The 20723-nt window shown below is 36.2% G+C and overlaps 1 long non-coding RNA gene across 1 annotated transcript in view; it reads right to left on the minus strand.

Annotated features, from left to right (window-relative positions):
* Positions 1-11972: 11972 nt before the first annotated feature.
* LOC147826756 (uncharacterized) overlaps positions 11973-20723 on the minus strand; it is a 50719-nt gene continuing 41968 nt past the window's right edge. Inside the window, exon 3 of the long non-coding RNA XR_015453448.1 lies at positions 11973-19602. This is a non-coding gene — a long non-coding RNA (uncharacterized LOC147826756). The remainder of the gene's footprint in view (positions 19603-20723) is intronic.

Here is a 20723-nt window from a genome sequence, read left to right on the forward strand (position 1 = left end):
AAATATCTAGACTTGTGTATCCATGTTTAAATTTTAAATCTGGAATATAATCTGAATAGTAAGTATTAATTTTATAGAATATCTTCTTTAATAAATATAGCAACTATACTTCCCAACACTTTAATTTTTAAATTTTAGTTGTGCTACATAGAGTTAATAAATATTGCAGATATGTTTATAGAGTTGAAGATTAATAAATATGTTAGCAGTCACTGTCCCTGAGTCTTAAAGTGGGAATCTAATTTAAAAATGCAAGAGCTATTGCCTAATTTCTGTACTTTGCTAATTAATTGTATGCCACTGATTCAGAACCCTTTCTCCCTTGCCAAAATTTTAACCTGTGTAAAGGTATAGCCCCACTTTTTTATCATCTTTTGTCTATATTATTTCTGCTCCATTACCCTGTACTATTTATCTTCTTATCTCTCAACACCCATAATGGGTATTTCTCATTTATTACTTGTTCGTACCTCTCAAATAAATCAAAAAGAAGGGCCTTTGTCTTTATCTCCATTACCCTGTCATTCTCCAGCCCTGAGTTATTCCTGGGTCGCCATAATTCCTTGATAAATATTTGTTGAATGTACCACTAATCAAGTTATCATCCAAACCCCTCTTTTACCTTGGAATTGCTTCCTAAATGGTGGGTTGCCTTCACTCTTCCCCTTGGCCAAGCGATTTACCACACTGCTATTCAAATGCCCATTTCCAAAGGCAAACTTGATGATTGATCCTATTCTCCAGCCTAAAATCTTCAGAATTACCATTACTAATAAGAGAAAGGCCCAAGCCATGGCATGACTTATAAAATCCTTTCAGACTACAGTTGCTCTGCCTCCCCTCAGTACATGTACTTTCACTACATTGGTCATTTTCTTTTTTCCCCCAAGTACTTTTATCATTCCACATGATCCCCTGGATATGGCTCCCATAGCCTCTCTCCAAAGCCCCAAACTTGAGATTCCAATTCAAATGCCATGTCCTGAAAGAAACTGTTCAGGTATTTTCCACATTGCATTAGGAGTTCCCCCTGTATAGATGCCCTGGCATTTAGGCTTTTCTTTCTTTGCACTTATCACTTAAATTATACCTTTGGAGAACTATTTGATTATAGTCCATTTTCTTCCATGTTTTAAAGCTCAATGGAGATAAAAATGTTCTATCTTCACTGACACAGATCAAGTGCATAAAAACTATACAATAAATAACTTTAAATGGATACCATTTATATAGGCATTTGAGGTTTTATTATTATCTCATAGAAGCCTCATTGCTACCTCTGTGCATGAACAGTCTTTATATTGATTTGCAGAAAAAAAAATAAAAGCTCTTAACTCACAGAAATCTTACTTTGTCCCCATGAAAATTTCTGATATGCTAATTTTGTTTAAGATCATATAACATGAGCAACTACCCCCTTTTTTTTAAGCATTGAAAACTGTGCTTAATGTCACAATAAAAGAGAATTTATGAGGGGAACTCCATCACATTATATGGATATACAATTGAAATGTTGCTACAAGATGACCCTGCATATACCAAATAGTTTTTGTGGTGTGAGAAACTGAAAGTGTAAATGAGGATCAAAGTGTATAATAGATAATGTGAAATAGGAAGAAAAGATTCAAAGAGCAAGGGGAAGGGGAAGTTAGGGGGACAGGGGAAAGAAAAGAAGGGAAAGGAAAAAAATATAAGAAAAGGAAAAAATGGAAACAAAGTCTTTATAGAGAGTGGTTGGAAGGGTTGAAGGGAGGGGAGGGGAATGGGGAAAAAAATAAGAACCAAGATATATCATGTAAAGGTACAAATTCCCAATAATGAATGTCATCATATTATATTGTATACCTAAAATGTCCCAACAAACTGAATGATTTTTTTTAAAAAAGAATATGGGTCATTCCTAGTAAATAGCATTATTTTTATAAAATCACAAGAAAAATTTTCTTTATTCTTTTTTATAGGCATAACTCTTCAGTTTCTATCATCAGTAATAATTTTGAAAAATTTTCCTCATTATTGATATGTAATTTATCTTCACTGTATCCCATAATACACATTAACAAAGTTCTAAGGTATCCTCCTCAAGAGTATGTATGCCTTCAATGAAAGATAGGGCTCTAATCTCCAACTGCTTTATTCAAACTATAGTGTTGAACTACTGATCCTAAAAGTCTCACACTGAAACCCCAGAAGTATACTCTGTATATCTACCACAATAATTCTCAGAAATGAATTCTATTGAAAAGCATTAAGAAAGAAACTTGTGGTTCAGTGATTATACCACTGTGTTCATATGTCAAAATTCAACATACCATACACTACAACTGATGATATTTGTCATATATAAATTATACATCAATGCAGCTGATTTTTTAACATTTTGGAAATTTAGGCCCAAATGAGAACAACACTTTTCAAAATGGAGGCCTCATAAATGATCTAACAGACAGAAGTGGTTGGAGGAGATCTTTCAAGAAGGCCAGAGGAAGATCTATCTGCAGAGTCCTGTGTACAGTGGGTTGGGCCAGGAGCTGGAAAATGCAGTGTTGCTACACTGCGTGTGCCCTGAAGTGTGCTGGTGACACAAGCCACATGCTGGACAACACAGTTAAATGTTGATTAATAGGTAGTAATAAAAGAAATAATAAAAGAAAGCATTGGAATAACAAGGTACTCCACATAAAAATCTAATTTGAACACTCCTCTGATAAATTGGACCTCTCCTCTGAAATGACAAACATCAGAAGGTGCTTTATGTGCTGCCTCTTAGATGGTCATGTACTCCCTCAGCTGATTCAGCCTGCATTGTCCACATCACTCAGTTGTGTGGTCAGCTTGTTCCCCAAAGACAGTACTATGCATGTTTCCTGTCTAGGATTAGACTCCATGCCCTCGCAGCTCTTTCCACCTGCTGCATCTACCTGCATGTTGTTTCAACTGCCTGTAGGGCTCTCTCCAATTCCACTTTTCAAAATCCCCTCTATTCTTCAGAGCCAATGTCACTGTGTACTACAATTCTAAATTTATAGCATCACTTTGTGTTATATTTAACATTGTTACAAGATTTAGTTCATCCTTTATATTTTATTTTTACATTCTATGCCACTTTTGATTTTAAGAGAGATATTCCTTTCCTTTTTATACATACATGTAACTGATTTTTATCTAAGTTGAATGATTGAAGACAATTGAGGAAATAGTCATGTGTGTACTTATGGGGTGTAATTTTATTGTTTAGTAATCATTTTAATATGCCTAACTCTTATGTTGTCCATTGGTACTGGCAAAGAAACAGACTTGAGGACCAGTGGAACAGATTAGAAGATGCAGAAACAATGCCAGACACAGCCATCTCATCTTCGATAAAGGAGCCAAACACCCTCACTGGAGGAAAGATAGCCTCTTTAATAAATGGTGCTGGAAAAATGGGGCTTCAACTTGCCAAAGATTAAAACTAGACCTGTATCTCTCACCATGCACTAAACTAAAATCAAAATGGATTAAAGATCTAAATATTATAATAGAAACTCTGAACCAGTTGGAACAGAGGTTAGGTAGAACCCTTGAAGACATTGGTGTAGGAAAAGATTTTATGAACAAAACCTCAGTTGCCCATGAAGTAGCACAAACAATCAACAAGTGGGATCTCTTCTTATTAAAAGGCTTCTGCACAGCAAGAGAAACCACCAGCAGTGTGAAGAGACAACCCACAATGTGGGAAAAAATCTTCATCTGCTCTTCCTCAGACAAAGGTCTACTATCTCAAATCTATAAAGAACTTAAAAAGATCAGACCTCCCAAATTTAAAGACCCGCTTCATAGCAATTAAAGTCTACTATTCCACAAATAAGAAACAACCCACAAGTCTTTTTTTAGTGTTTTGTTTTGTGTTGTTTTGGGGTTACACAGCTTTTAGCAAACATGCTCACTGCCTTCCATTTGGGCTAAAAAGAAAGTAAAAAAGTTTTCTTTCTTGATTGTTTTGTTATCGGTGTAATGGACAATCATTTATTTTGTTCAATAAAAAAAGGAGTAACTGTGATAAACTCTCCAAACTTATATTTATTGTGGCAGAAAATGCTATTACTGGCTAAGCTTCTGAGAGTATGGCATCACTGTAAAGGATGGGCATTCAAAATGCTAGAAATTTAATTCCAGATATACAAGCAATAATTCTCAAACTGTCCAACTTCTGCTAATACGATACGACACGTTTGAGAAGAAAACATTCATTCCCTTCCAGGAGCATTTCCAAGTTTTCTGAGCAGTTGAAATTTTCTATTACATACAAATGGTCACTAATGCTTTTCAATGGCTGTTAGTACATAATCCCTGAGGCCAGAAAGAAAAGAAAATATTTCTCACAATGCCTTCTTCACAAAATGCACTTGCTGTCTATACAAAAATGATGAACTATTTTATCCAAAAAAGAAATATGGCAATAAGTGATGTAACAAGTTAATGACAAGGGATTATAAGATGCTAAACAAGCCACAAGTATAAAGATTTGGGGAAGAAATAAATGGTAAGCTAAACACAATCAGTGAAATTTTTCCCACAATCAACTTCCCTATTGTTAAACATGTAATGAATAAATATAGTACACTGTATTATCTCAGATGTTTATGACATCCTTACTCCATTATCTATCATTCATCAACTGTATGCCAAATCATTCAACAGAATATTTCTTTTAATACCCATTACATATTTTCATGTACTTACTTTTCAAATGAATTATTTAATCTTTACTGCTATTTCTGGGATTTCTCAGACAATTCAGGTGATTTTCTGGAAGCAATATACGGTTAATATGGAAAGTTAATATCTGAATCTTGGACAGAAGTCAGGCCCTGAGACCAAGGAGTGTAATGGCTCATTGTTTATTCACATCTTTCTTTACCTTTATCTCTCCTATATGCAGGGTACTGATCTCAGCACTGAATTGGTTATAATAGTGATACATATGTAAAAAATGATACAAATGACATTAGGCTGTAGAGAACATAATATTTGCTAAATCTAAATGATGTTAGAATTCCACATTTCAGCAGTGTTTGACATCCAGAATTTTTGCCTATAGATCTTTAGTCCCTCTGGGTTAAGTCGAGAACCAGATAAGAATAAGATGGGCTCCTAGAGCAATTTCTGAACTAGAAAGCCTGCAAAATTAAAAACTTAAATGATCTTAAGCCATTTATATAGTTATATGTTATTTAATGCATATGGGCACCTAGTGAAGGAGTAAATCTGGTTGAAATTCAGCCCCTGTTCTATTTTCTAAGTGGTGTAGCCTGGCATGGGGTTTCACAGCCCTGGAGCAATAAACAACCTTAGCAGATCTCAAAGTACATAGTGTGCACACAAGTCAACTTACAAGTGCACAGGAAACAGCGCGCCCAGAGGACAGTACTTTTCCTCATTTGAACAAAGATTCCATGTAAGTTAATAACACTAGTTTTGTTAGACTGAATTCAGCCTGCTAAATATCCTTAGGAACTGAAAACTAGAATCCAAATAAATCCACTTACTCAAGAAGGTGAGAAAGTGGGCTTCCACTGACAGAACAATGTAAAATTACAGAAGCATTCATTGGGACTGGCAGATGCAAGTGAGATTTGTAATATGTGTCATGTTTTAAAGCATGACAAAGTCACCCAATACTGGTACCTTGGTACCAGAATATCTCCGAGCAACATGGTAAGGAATTCCCTCAATATTAAATCAGTTAAGTGCTCCTTGTTACCACATAGGGCTGGTCTGAGAATGTGGGCAGAGTAGAGCCATGAAGAGATTATTGAACTAGCTGTGGCATGTTTTAGGAGGGCAGAGAGGCTAAGAAGGGTACTAAAGTCCCTACCTCTCTCTAGAGTAACCTAAGATTTGCTCCAAAAACTGTGTAGCTAATCAGATATATTGCATACATCATCTTTGCTATAGGTTCTGCATCAGGGGACTTTAATAGTTCTGTGTGAAACAGAGTAAAGTAGAACACATAAAGATTGGGTGAGTTCCAATTTATCACTACACAGTTTGATGGCAAGCATTTCCACTAATCTGTGCACCAGGAAACAAGTCTGCATCATAACCTTTCCAGCCACCTGCAAAACCTTTCCTTCTTTTATTTCTTTTTGGACACACAGGCCAACATTTACTTTCTCAAGTAAAACATCTAGAAGAGGTAATATTAGGTTTTATACCAATATTTCTTTTAAACTTGTATGCTATGGTGCCAAAGGTCACAGTCATGGGTTGATACAACTGCCAGTTTACTCTGTTCAATATCATAACCAGTTACTTCATTCTACCTGTTCATGCCCATTCTGCAAGAATCCTAGGGAAGAGGAAGCATATACTATATTGAATCAAGTGCCTCACCATGGGCAACGAATTCAAGTAGGTATGTCTGGCAGAGGAGGATGCTGGCATATAATGGACACTGTCATTCATTTATTTCATTTTATTCAGCAAAAATGTTTGAACCCCTAAGCATAATGCCTGTACTTCCTAAAATTATGAGACTTAACTTTACAGTGAAAGCCCACAGTTCTTACTGTGGTATTGTCATTGCACACAAAACCTTTTGGGACTCTGCCTTAAAAAACAGGCAATTCACTGGCAGAACTCTGCTTTCCACTTGCTAAAATCACCCTCCATTAAAGTCCCAACAGGAATCCATATATATATGAGCACCAATGTATCCTCAAGGTAGGCATTTAATCTCATGCCTTAAATGCTCTTTAGCCAATAGAATAATGCTTGTGTGAAGACTGAGCTGGAATAAGAAAGTGTTTTGCAGGTTAGAAATTCTACTATTGTTATTTTAAGGTAGAAATTCTGAAACAGCCTCACAGCTTCCTGCTATGTCCTTAGCACAGCTGCAAAATGTTCTTTAGAGATAAAAATGATTGCTGAGTAGAGTCTCTGGGGGCAGTTGTGGTTTTGCTCTTCGGTCAAGCAATAGCAATATCAAGATGTCCCCACTAGGCATTTGCTCTTGAACGGAGCGTGTTATGGCTCCCAGGGGCCTCCTTTACTTGATGGATGCTCTCAGTGTGAAGGTATCTCCAGAGAATTTCCAGAGGGCTGAGAAAATGCCAGAGTCAGTGTCTAACATATGGGCTGGATATTTACTAGAAAGTACCCAAAGCCATGTGCTTGGGCATGAGACACCCAGCTCAGGCAATCGTTCAAGAATTGATGCATCACTCTGGGGCAGAGTCCACTTCCCTGCACTAATAACACTCAGTTTTAAACTTAGGTGAGCCACTTCCTCATTCACAAGTTTGAGCCCACTTGGGATTCTGCACACCCAGGAGTTCCATATACTAAACGTTATTTATGCTTTACTCCGGCTCTTGATCATCAGAAAACGTAAACTGTTCTCCAGATTTAGCTCAATTACTAACCTCAAACTGAGACCACAGCAAGAGCTAGCATAAATTTTAATACTTACTTAAAAGGATCAAGTGGCATTTGTCATCCACTTCTGTTTAGATCAAGGAGTCTCATTACTGATATTATAGGTGTATTGATTATCACACACAACTCATACTGTACTTCAGCTTTCTGAACATCTGCAGTGACAAACTTCATGTAACTGACACTTCGGACAATGAAAAAAAAGTTTTCTAAAACTCACTGCACCAGAAATAGACTCTAAAACAAGCAGATTTAAAACATTCTGGACCTTCTCTCTCAGTAATAAATGTATTTTATATCAAAATCATATACATATAAGAAAATATATGCATAAAATTAACAATGTAAAGTGTGTCTATTCAGTCTATGTTTTTATATTCTATTGCTTGAAACATGATAGTTACACATCAAGCACTTATTTTATGATCTACTTAAAGGATGAGACCAAAAGTTTGATTTAAAAAATCTCTCACAAGCAAGAAGTGTAAGTTTGCACAATGCTACTGGATGCTGAAAAGTCCCCTGGTAAACAGCATTTTTCATCAGCCTAAGCCATTGCTCTAGAAAACTCATTAAAAGTATACTCCCATAAAATGAGTTGGCCACTAGTTTGGGATCCCTGATTGTGTTTGTCACCTGTGTCCCCTTTCATTGGTAATAAATCATTGTATTTTTTGTTTGTTTTCAGCCTAAGGAAGACTTCAGATTTTTCTTCATTACTTCATTACAAGTGTCAGTTGCTGGTTTCTTATAACTGGCAGGAAAAATAAAATCTAATTGCATTCTAATCTCCAGTTCTTTGAGACATTAGTTTTGGTCATTTTCCAATTTGACCCCTCAAGACAGGTGAGAAACTTTGGGGACAGGTTAAGAAGGATGACAGAGAGCAGTCAGTAGGAACTGTGTCATGGTTTAGATCTGGGGTATTCTCCAAACGACTCATGTGTTCAGAGGTAGGGGTGCTGCACTCATCAGCAGATTAATCCACTGCTGACGTCCTGCTGAATGTGGTGTTGAGAGTCTGGGCCTTCTCAGAAGAGTTTGTTCACTGGTGGGGAGACCAGGAAGGATGTGTCTCCCTCCCCTCCCGCACTCCTCCTTTTACTCTCTGTTTTCTGCCCCCAGGACATGCGCAGCTCTCCTTCACTCCTACATCACTCTGCCACAATATTTCTGCCTTGGAGTCAGCTGGCCATGAACTGTAACTGTGAGCCAAAATAAGCACCTTCTTTATGAGTGTTGGGTATTTTGTCCCAGCAATGAGGAGGTAACTAAGAAAGGGCTGAAGAGCTAAAAAAGAAGACCTGCTATAAAGATGCTGCCTGATATTGCCCCAAACTGTTCCATGCTATATTCTGAGATTTCTGCCCCTCCCCACAAAATCTCAGCATTGTCACGATTTTTATGTAAAGATCTAGTTTGACAAACAAATTGACAGAGATACTTACAGATACTCCATAGGAGTCCAAGATATTTTTTATCTTTTTTATTCCAAACCGTTCCTTCTTGACATTGGCCTGGTTTTGATCTTCTCTCTACATGTTTTTATTCAGGCTATGACTTTATTTGAAACAACTGTCTCTAACTCATGGATATCATTTTCTCATCTTAACTAATGTTCAAGGTGCAATTTTATATATCGATATTAGTATATATTTTATTCCAATATCCCAAGGCTTAAGAACCCACTATCTTCTAAATATTCATCAGCTTCAAATGAACTAATTATATCTGCATAAAATTTTAAGAGGGTTAATTCCAAGCATACACAATATGATGAAATATCTCTGAATGTTGTTTATGTTTTTATGGTTTGAGTTTACTTTGATCCTTGCCTTAGAAGCAGGTACAATATTGATTTTTAATGTAAATTTTCTATGTAGTAAAATGCAAAAAACAACCCCAATTCAATAAATATTGATAATTTATACAATCAAATAACCAAAACCCTAAACAAGACACAAAATATTTCCATTTTCCCAGTTTTTCATCTCTCCCTATAAGAAGCATTGTTCTGATTTCTATCATTATCAATTAGTTTTGCCCTCTTTTTGAACTTGAAATAAGAAGCATAAAATGTAGTAATTTTTATTAACTTCATTTGTTTGACAGTTTTAAAATTTACTCATGTGATATAAATCATTATTTTGCTTCTATTGTTAATATTAATTTTCATATCTGTATTCTCCTACTGATGGACATTTAGTATGTTTCAGTTGTTGGTTACTGTAAGTAAAATTCTATTACAATTTTATGCAAATTTTTGTATACATACAAGGTGTGATCAAAACATGGTGAATGCTTTAATTTGAAAAATTACAGTAAAGACACATTGCCTTTAACACCCCCCCAAATATCCCCCACTTGCTTTAAACACATTTATTGCAATGTGTTTGCCAATTTCTAAAGCACTTCTAGAAGTTCTCACAAGTGGGTGTCTTTAGTTGCTTTGTCATGGGTACTTCACTCTCCCGAATCAATTAAAAGTGTATGGCAATTTCTTTCAAATAAAAATATTACAGTGTGTCTTCATCTATCTTAATCACTGGATCTGACACCATGAAACCTCTGGCTTTTCTCCAAGGTAAAAATGACCCTGAGGGAAAGGCCCTGGGATGTCCAGTCACTGTAGCTGCTTAGCACCATGTCTTTTTTATTTGATCTTTAGATTAACCAGTATTTCTGTTCTTTATTCAGCTTCCCCACATGTAGGTTGGGGAAAATTTAGGGAGAACCAAAAGTTTCCATTGGAGTAGGCCTTCTTGTGGCCCTTTCTCTCAAATTGTCCTGTTTATCTCCGCAGTAATGTCTAGTCATGAGGGATATTCTTGACTCATCCTCTCCTGCACTCTTCACCTATCTCAGAACCTCTATTTCAAAATCTTTATATTCTGATTCTATGTACAAACTACTCTGATGATACTATCTCTTATTATAGCAAGAGGTTCAAATTCCCCACCAATGAGATACAGATACATTACTTTTTGGAAAACATGAAGAGATTATACTTATTTCCTCCTCTCATTTCCTCTCTGCTGCTTTACTTTATTCTTATTTATTTTTCACTTTAGCAAATACAATTTCTAAGGCCCTTAATTCTTACCATTTTCTAGTGTCTTTTCATAAAACATGCCCCATATATGTCTCTTAATACTACTTCAGAGTATCCAATATTTTCTCTTTGTTTATAGTACAAATTAGAAATTCCTTTGGCAAGCACAAAAAAGCTGATCTTCATCATCTTTCCCCAATTTCTGAGTTTTTATTTTTCCAATTGTTCATAAGTGGATTTCAGGTACACCAGAGTATTAACCAGTTACCTAAAATAACTTATCTTTTCAGGTCACTATATTTCCATGAGCTACTCTTCCTGCCCATAACAGCATTCATCTCCTAGCTGTATGATAAACCTTGCTCAACTTTTATGGTACTTGCATTGTGATGCCTCTCTCTCCACCAGAGCTCACTGTTTAGCTAGCTGATTCCACTGCTAGTTCTAGACTCTCCTTTGCCATTTTCTCATTAACACACAATTTCTTAACTATTCAACAAAGTTCAACCTTCAGCATCTTGCACTAGAATCTTATTTAGTGATTAGGTTCTGAAATGAAAGACATAAAGTAAAAGCATAAAATGAAAATGGTAAAAACATAAAACTAACACTGAGAATCTGTCAGAAAGCTTTGCATTGGAGATTGTTAATCCAAACCCCTATGATTTAATATAGATTTTCCTGCAAGGTTGGGTCAAATAACTCTTATTAGTTGAGCGTCATATCATATAATTGGGTTATACTTAGGACTTAATTAAAAATTGATAAACTTGGTGCATGTGTGTGTAAATTTAATATATAATTCATTTTGAGTTCTGAAATAAGGAGCTATTGTATTGTTTTCAGATATAGGGAACAGATTTTTAGGTATTCAACTAACTTATTATCTTGGAATTACAATTTTCTTTTTGAGACAGGTTATTACTATGTAATTTAGGCTGCTCTTGAACTCACTATTGTAGCCCAGGCTGGCCTTAAACTCATGGTGATCCTCTTGCCTCAGCCTCCCTAGTGGTGGAATTATAGGTGTCCATCACCACACCTTACAACCTTGGAATTATGAAAATCAAACATCAGTACTCTTATGGTGAAATAAATATATACTTCAAAAAGTTAGAAATATGCAAGAAAACCTCTAATGTCATTGTATAAACTTAGTCTAATAACTTGTTAGTAAAAGGGAAGCATTAAAAAGTAGCAAAAGGAGCGAAATATTTCCTATCTGAACAACAATTTCAATTTAATTTTCTAAAATATTCAGATACCAAATTTCTTCTCCATATTTCTTTTTCCTTTTTGTTTTTTAATGTATAAATTTATTATCATTCACTAAACACACACATATACAAAAATTAAAATTATTCAAAGAAAAGCAATGCAAGGGGAAAAAACTATAATAATATACAAATATAATAGAACTCAACCAAAGAAAAACTGGAAAGTACTTAAACATTGTTCCATATAATTTTAAAAAAATCTCAAGCATTAACAAGACATCAGAAGATCTGATTTGTTTTAGAAAGGTTTTCAAAACTAATATTGAAAAAATAGTGGTCTGGAGAAAAAATTCTAATTAACTAGTAGACTTCACATGGGCCAAATTTTTGAAAATTTAAATTTCAATACATTCATGTGACACGTGATGGAAATGTAATCTGAGAAATATGTTATTAGGCAATTTCATCTGTGTGTATCGCAAAGTACCACACCAAGTGCCAACTTCTAAGTGCAAACTGAAAAGGTATACATCAATCATCTGTGATGGCCCCTTGATATTATCCAAATATGCAGTTAAACATGAGATACATGAGGCTACCACGGGCATAGAAGCACACTGTTTTACAGTAAACTCTTTTATATAAGTAGGATTATGCTCTAAAGGATGAAAAGCAGAGCATGTTATGATAAGTACCCAAAACAGTAACAGTCATTTATCACACTATCGAGTACTATGTACTATACATAGTTGTATGTGCTTCTTCTGTAAACACATCCTTCTCTCCTTTGATCTCAGTGACTTTTCCTTCCAAACTACCTCATAATGTCCAGTCTAGTCTCTATCTACATCTCTTCCTATAGTTTTACACAATCTATATATGGATACTTTCCATATTCCAGCCTGTAACTCTGATCTCTCCCCTTGCCCTCCTGACACGCGCACCCCTTGGAACCTTTTCTTTGTATTTCAAAATATCAATTATTCATTTTAATCATTTTAATCCTTAATTACACTTTCAGTTTCTCACACTAGAGAAACTATCTGGTATTTACACATGTGTGTCCTACTTATTTCACTTAAGAGGATGGCTTCAATGTGCATGTATAATACTCCATTTTATAAAAAACAAACAAACACATCTTCTTTATCCAGTCTCCAGATGGGCAATTGGGCTGCTTCCAAGCTTTAGCTATTGCAAACTGTGTCACTACAAACATGGGTGCACATATATCATTGTGGTATGATTCTTTCAATTCTTTTGGGAAGATACCCAGCGGGAGGATAGCTGGGTCAAATGGGACCTCTAGTCCTAGTTCTTTGAGGTATCTCCATACTGATTTCCACAGTGGTTGCACCAGTCTGCACTCCCACCAACAATGGAGAACGGTTCCTTTCTCCCCACACTCCCACCAGCATTTGTTATTGGATGATTTCTTGATAGCAGCCATTCTTTCTAGGGTGAGGTGGAATCAGTGTTGTTTTCATCTGCATCTCTCAAATGATCAGTGATGTTGAACATTTTTTCATATATTTATTTGCTGCTTTTACTTCTTTGAGAATATCTGCTCATTTCATATGCCCATTTTTGAACTGGGTCTTTGAATTTGGGGGGATCTGATTTTTTTCAGTTCTTTATATATTCTAGATAGTCCTTTGTCTAAAGTACAGCTGCTGATATTTTTTCACAGATTGTAGGTTGTCTCTTAGGTCTGTTGGTGGTTTCTCTTGCAGTGCAGAAGCTTTTTAATAAGATGAGATCCCAGTTGTTGATTCTCTGTGCTAGTTCCCGTGCTACTGAGCTTTTGTTTATAAAGTCTTTTCCTATGCCAATGTCATAAAGAGTTCTACCTAACTTATCTTCCAGCAAATTTAGTGTTTCTGTCTTAATATTTAGATCTTTAATCCACTTCAATCTTAGTTTAGTGCACGCTGATACGTGTGTGTCTAGTTTTAATATGTGACAGGTTGAAATCCAGTTTTTCCAACACCATTTATTAAATAGGCTATTGTTCCTCCAATGAGGATGGTTGGCTCCTCTGTCAAAGATGAGGTGACTCAGTATATCTGTAGTTGTTTCTGCATCTTCTAATCTATTCCACTGATCCTCAGGTCTGTTTCTTTGCCATTGCCATGCTGTTTTCATCACAGTAGCTTTCTAGTATAGTTTCAAGTTGAGGATTGTGATACCACGTGCCATGTCTCTGTTGCCTAGAATTTCTTTTGCTATTCTTGGTCTCTTCTGCTTCCAAATTAATTTTTGGACTATTTTCTCCAGTTCTGTGAAGTATATTGTTGGAATTTCAATTGGCATTGGATTAAATCTATATAGTAGTTTTGAAAGCATGGCCAGTTTGACTATATTGCTTCTTTCTACCCAGGAACAAGGGATATCTTTCCATTTTCTTATATACTCCTAGATCTCCTTTTTCAGGGTGCTGTAGTTTTCAGTGTAGAGGTCTTTTGCTTCCTTTGTTAGATTGATTCCTAGCTATTTCATTTTTTGGATATTATTTCATTTTGGTATTATGAAAGGGATCGCTTCCCTAATTTCTCGCTCAGTGAGTCTGCTATTTGTGTATAAGAAGGCTATTGTTTGCTGAGGGTTGTCCTCATATCCAGCTACTCTATTGAATCTGTCAATTAAGTCTAGATATCTTTTGTTGGGGTTTTTTGGGGGTCTTCTATGTAAAGTATCATATCATCAGCAAATAATGACAGTTTAACTTCTTCCTTTCTTATCTTTATTCCTTTTATTTCTTTCTCTTTTCTAATTGCTGTGGCTAATGTTTCCAGAACTACATTGAACAGGAGTGGTGATAGTGGGCATTCTTGTCTTGCTCCCGATTTTAGCGTGAAAGTTTTCAGTTTTTGACCATTTAGTGTCTTTTTGGCTGTTGGTTTTTCATAGATAGCCTTAATCAGGTTGAGATAAAGACCTTCTATCTTCTATTCCAATTTTCTGTAGCGTTTTTATCATGAATGGGTGTTGGATTTTGTTGAATGCCTTTTCTGGATCTACTGAGTCGATCACATGGTTGTTGTCCTTGACTCTGTTAATTTAGTGTATTACATTTATTGATTTATGAATGTTGAACAATCCTTGCATCCCTGGGATAAATCCAACTTGGTCAGGGTGTATGATCTTCCTGATGACCCTCTCTATTCTGTTTGCCAGTATCTTGTTGAGGATTTTTGCATCTATGTTCATTAGGGAGATTGACCTGTAGTTCTCTTTTTGGGTTGGGTCTTTCCCTGGCTTTGAAATCAAAGTAACACTTGCTTCCAGGAATGAATTTGGAAGCTTTGATTCCCTTTCAATTTCCTTGATGAGTTTAAAGAGTAATGGCAATAGTTCTTTAAATGTCTTGTAGAATTGAGCAGTGAAGCCATCAGGACCTGGGCTTTACTTTGTTGGTAAATTTTTTATTACATTTTCAATTTCCCTCATTGTAATTGGGGTGTTTAGAATTTCTATATCTTCTTCATTTAACTTTGGCAATTCATATGTATCTAGGAATCTGTCCATTTCTTCTGTGTTTTCCATTTTATTAGAGTACAGGTTTTCAAAGTAGGTATTGATGACCCTCTGGATTTCTGCTGGGTCTGTTGTGACTTCACCTATTTTGTTCTTTATTTCATGGATTTGAGCCTCTTCTTTCCTTTTTTTGATAAGGATGGCTAAAGGTTTATCAATTTTATTTATTATTTCAAAAACTCAACTCTTTGATATATTAATTTTTTGTATCATTCTCTTAGTCTCCATTGCATTGATTTCTGCTCTGATCTTTATAATTTCCTCTCTTGTACAAGCTTTGGATTTGTTATGCTCTTCTTTTTCTAGGATCTTGAGGTTCTGCATTAGGTTATTTATCTGAGTTCTCTCTGTTGTCCTAATATGGGCATTCACTGCTATGAATTTCCCTTGTGGAACTGCTTTCATTGTGTCCCACAGATTCCTAAATGTTGTACTGGCATTATCATTTACTTGTAGAAACTGTCTAATTTTTTCTTTAATATCCTCTGTGACCCATTTGTTGTTCAGGACGGTGATGTTTAATTTCCATGTGTTTGTGGGAGTTTTGTGGTTTCTTATGTCATTGATCTCCAATTTTATTGCACTATGCTCTGATAATATACAAGGGGTAACTTCAACTCTTTTACATTTACTTAAACATGTCCTATGAGCTAGTATGTGATCTATTTGGGGGAATGCCCCTTGTGCAGCCGAAAAGAATGTATATTCAGATTTTGTGGATTGGAACACTCTGTGAACATCTATTAAGTCCATTTGTTCAATAGCTTGGTTCAGTTCTAGAATTTTTTTGTTAATTTTTTGTCTAGATGATCTGTCTTTTTATGATAGTGGGGTATTGAAGTCCCTCACTACAGTTGTATTAATGTTTATTTGTTTTTTCATGTCCATTAATATTTGTTTTGTATAGTTGGGGGCATTCATATTTGGTGCATATATATTTAGGACTGTCATCTCCTCCTCTTGGACTGTTCTCTTCAAAAGGATGTAGTGAACTTTGTCTCTTTTAATTAGTTTTGATTTGAAATCTATTTTGTCTGCAAATAAAATTGCTATCCCTGCTTTTTTCTGGGTTCCTGTCACATGGAGGACTGTTTTCCATCCTTTTACTTTCAGTCTGTGCATTTCTTGAGTTAGGTGTGTTTCTTATATACAAGATTTTGTTGGATTTTGCTTCTTAATCCATTCTGCCAGTCTATTTCTTTTGATTGGTGAATTGAGACCATTAACATTGATAGTTATAATTGATAGATATTGACTCATCCTTGTCATGATGTTTTACTGTTGTTGGTTCTTTTATTTCTTATTTTTTCCCCCTTTCCCTTTAGTTTCTTACCTTGCCTGGTGGCTTCCCTCTGTTGGGCCTCCTGGAGTTGTGACCTTCATTGCCTTTTTCTAGGATATTCCTTAGAATAGTTTGCAGTGCTGGTATGGTGTTCATGAAATTTCTCAGGTGTTTTTTGTCATGGAAGTATCTAATTTCCCCATCGATTTTGAAAGTCAATTTTGCAGGATGCAACCCTCAAGGTTGGATGCTATTTTCTTTTAGGGCTTGAAATACTTCACTCCAGGCTCTCCTTGATTTGAGGGTGTGTGTTGAAATATCTGCCATGATTCTGATGAGCTTTCCTTTGCAGGTGATTTGTTCCTTTTCTCTAACTGCCTGTAGGATTTTGTTCTTCTGTTGGGTTTCTGGGATCTTGACTATTATGTGTCTAGGCATAGATTTGGTTTGATCATGGTTAGTTGGAGTTCTACATACCTCATTTATCTGTATGTCCAATTCCCCACCTCTGTCTGGGAAGTTTTCTACTACTACTTCTGTGAACATTTTTTTTTAATGTCAATTGTACTTTGTCCTGTTTTTTCATGAACTCATATCAGTCTTATGTTATTCTTCTTTGCCTCATCTAGCAGCTGCTGGTTTGATTTCTCATGGTCCCTTACTATTTTTAAGAGATCTCTGTTTTTGTGGTTCTTAAGCACAATCTTGTCTTCTATATCTGATATTCTATCTTCAGATTCCCTTAATCTGCTGTGCATGCTTTCAATGGAGTTTTTAATCTCCTAGATATCTGTTTGAATCTGTTTCACAGATTACATTTCTTTCTTATGTTGGGCAATCATGGTTTCCATTTCTTTCTTATGCTGGGCATTCATGGCTTCCAGCATGTTTCTGAGCTCATCTATTTTTTTATCTGTTTCTTTTCTAGAGTCTCTAATCATGTCTTTCACTCTTCTCGCCCTCTCTATAGTTATCTGGGAGATTATTTCTGCTTTGAATTTTTCTAGAGACTCATTCATCTGTTTTGTTACTTCCTGTGCTATCAGATCAGGGTGTCCAGGTGGTTGATTATCAGACTTTTCCACCTTGTTTCCCTCAGAGTTTGCCTTTTGTGGGGTGGAAGTCTGAATTTGTGACTTGCTTAAATGTCTTCTCATTTTTGTTTTTGGTACTGTCCTTGGTTTAGTTCCTGGGTTGATACTTTAAGTTGCTTATTGTAAATATCTTTGTTGATGTATTTAGAACCCTTATGGAATGATTGTTTCTCAGAGGTGAATTCAAGTTATAGCTGGTCTTTAAGCTTTGCATCTCTAATGGCTCTGAGGCTATCTCATTTTCATTATACCAGAAAGGAAAACTGATTAGATCAATCATAACACCTTAGCCCAAGTGATACAATCAGCAACACAATAGCATCAAGTACCTTTTAGAAAATGATAATTTGTGGTGATTATTAACCTATCACCTTTAACTTTGTGAATTAAATCAAGATCAAGGACCAATCCTACATATGTTTATAGTGAATAAACTCTTCCCTACAGCAATTTTACACTTCTGGATGGGGAGTTAGAAGGAATTGGGGAGGGAGGGATAGGTACATAGAGGGATAGGGGAAGGTTAGCAGTGAGGCCAGAAGGCAAGGCAAGAGGAGAGAAAAGAAAAGAAAAATAAAGAAACATGAATTAGAGGTAGAACAGTAACACAAAGGGAGATGAACAATGTGGAACAGCAAGGGCACTAGGGAGAGAGAAAGAGAGAAAGAAAAGAGAAAAGGAAAAAAGGGAAAAATAAAAATTTTAAAAGTAGAAAAGGAAGGAAAAAATCAAAAATAAGAGGAAAAAAATAGTGGTAATTTTGAAATTATCAGATAAAGATAAAAATGAAGGGGCTCCTTCAGGGTATATCTTTGCTGTCAAAATAAACAATGTGGGCAGCAATGTGCAGTTATAAGTCAATGAGTCTCAGTAAGCCAGTCACAGACTCATGAGATTCAGGCAGATTTCTGGCTGCAAGTCCCAAGGTGAGCTCCCTGTCCTTCTGCAGGGTTGAATCCTGCAAAGTTCTATTACAGGTTCCAGACGCCTTTCCCTTGAAGATAGTCCAGGTTCAAATGGGAGGTGATGATCCCTCCAACTTACCAACTACAGTGGTCTGGTGTGCCTTTATTGCAGAGATTCTCTTCACTTTTCCAGTAGGCTTCAGTTTTCATCAGGGATCCTGAGAGAGACCCTCTCTCTGTTGTTCACTTCTGCAGTTCAGGACAATGGCCTTTATGTCCCCCTGTGCCTCTATTGCGTGGAACCAGGTAGCTGCACAGCCAAGAGGCCAGAGTCGAGGGTGAGGGGCCTATTATTGCAAGTGCCCACGCTGCTAAGCTGGCACCTGGTGGGTATGCCTGGGGGGGGGGTCCTCACAGTCTCCTGGTTGCAAGTGGGAGGGGTGAGCCCAACAGAGCAGGGTACAGCCACCCAGGACCGTTCTGACTGCAAGGCCAAGCTGGAGGCTTGTGGGCATGCCCTGGGGGTCCTTCTCTGTTCTTTTCTTTTTTCTTTCTTTCTTTTTTTTTTGTTTGTTTTGTGTTGCACTGTATATCTGACTGTAAGTTATAGATTCTTCTTTAGAAAATAAGACCATATTGACTCCCAAACACAAATGTGAACTGAAAATCCAAAGTTTTAGTCTTCTGATTTAAAACAATCTCTGTAATTGAGTCAATAGCCTCTTTTGAAAAAAGCTAAACACTTCAGGAATTTGTCCAGAATACAGAATCAGTGTGACTTTAAATAGTTACCCAGTAGGAAATCAGCAGCATTTAATAATCACATGAAAGAAACAGATACAGAATAAAGGGGAGATGGGACTTAATCTGATCAGCACCCAGGTGTGACAAAATACCACGGTATTGTCAACTCCAAGCAAGTGCAGCGTGATTGCAACACTGCACACAGAGGCTGAGGCTGAAGTACACAATCAGGTACTACTTGGACTGAAGGCAAGAAAGTAATGTACGCTAGGAACAGAGATAAAACTTACAGAAAGGATGCTGCCGAGTTTGAGTTCCCAGAATTCTTACCAAGAAGCTTGATCACAATCTAAAGGAGAAATCAGAGGAAAAAGAAAATGAAGTTGGGAAATGGCGAGTCCACTTTCAAGGACAGAAAGCTAACAATAAAATATCAAATATACAACATAAAATCTGATTTGTTGTTTTTCAAATTACTCAAGTGAAGGAAAAGACTCTTACAAACTAGCATAATAAGTTGTTAAAATTTCTTATATTAAAAACCTTTAGAAATACTTTGGTGAGTAATTAAGGGTTGAAAATCCTATTATACTATAACCTGTATTTGATTTGTTTAAGAAATCAATATTTAGTCTCCCTCAGTTATATTGCAGTAGAAATTTACTTCTCATTCTTGCTTTTTGGATATATACACATGATCAGCACTTGCAAAATGAGTTTTTGTTGGAAAATTATTTCCCTCAAACTCAAGAACCAATTGAGGAACACTGAAAGTACAGCATGTAAACATAAGTCCCTCTCCTTATCTTGGTATACTTATATTTCTTCTGTGCTTTGTAATTCAGCCTCTATGAACAAGCCACAGGACAGCATATAGAGCTGAGTCAGACTCTATACTCCAGCAACATCCTTAATCACCCAAGACTCCCCACCCCCCAAGATGCTACCCTATCAGTGACAGGCTCCACTTCAGCCCCTACTACCTTTCTGCTGCCTCCTCATTCTGAGATTTAATCATGGGCCAGTTTGATGGCAGTGTCATTTCACTCAAGTAAATCCCTTTGCCTATACCAGTTTGATTTTTGTTGGACTTTGACCTGTAGACTAAATTGCTTAGCTCATGGATTGAAGAATGCATTCTGACTTTAATTTAGTGTTGATTTATTTCTTAACTTTTGCAAACCTAGTTTAATTGTTACTGTAATCATGTGATAGCACATGTCCCATTTACTAAGTGGGCCACACAACAGCTGGCACTATTCTGTTCAGAAAGACTAATCATTCTATGAGAGATCATTCTCACAATAAGCCAAGTTTTGTCTGTGTTCATCAAATATGTGAAAATCTGTGATGAATGACATACTCTACAAACTCCACAACCTTGAACACTGGGAATTTATGCAAAGAGTATCTGGAGCTCTGATGGCAGTTACAACATAGCAGAAAAAGGTAAGGATAAACATGTTAATC

Source organism: Heterocephalus glaber, unplaced genomic scaffold, assembly GCF_053883595.1.
Source record: "Heterocephalus glaber isolate CG9 unplaced genomic scaffold, H.glaber_assembly_v1.0 deba00001461, whole genome shotgun sequence".
Classification (NCBI taxonomy): domain Eukaryota; kingdom Metazoa; phylum Chordata; class Mammalia; order Rodentia; family Bathyergidae; genus Heterocephalus; species Heterocephalus glaber.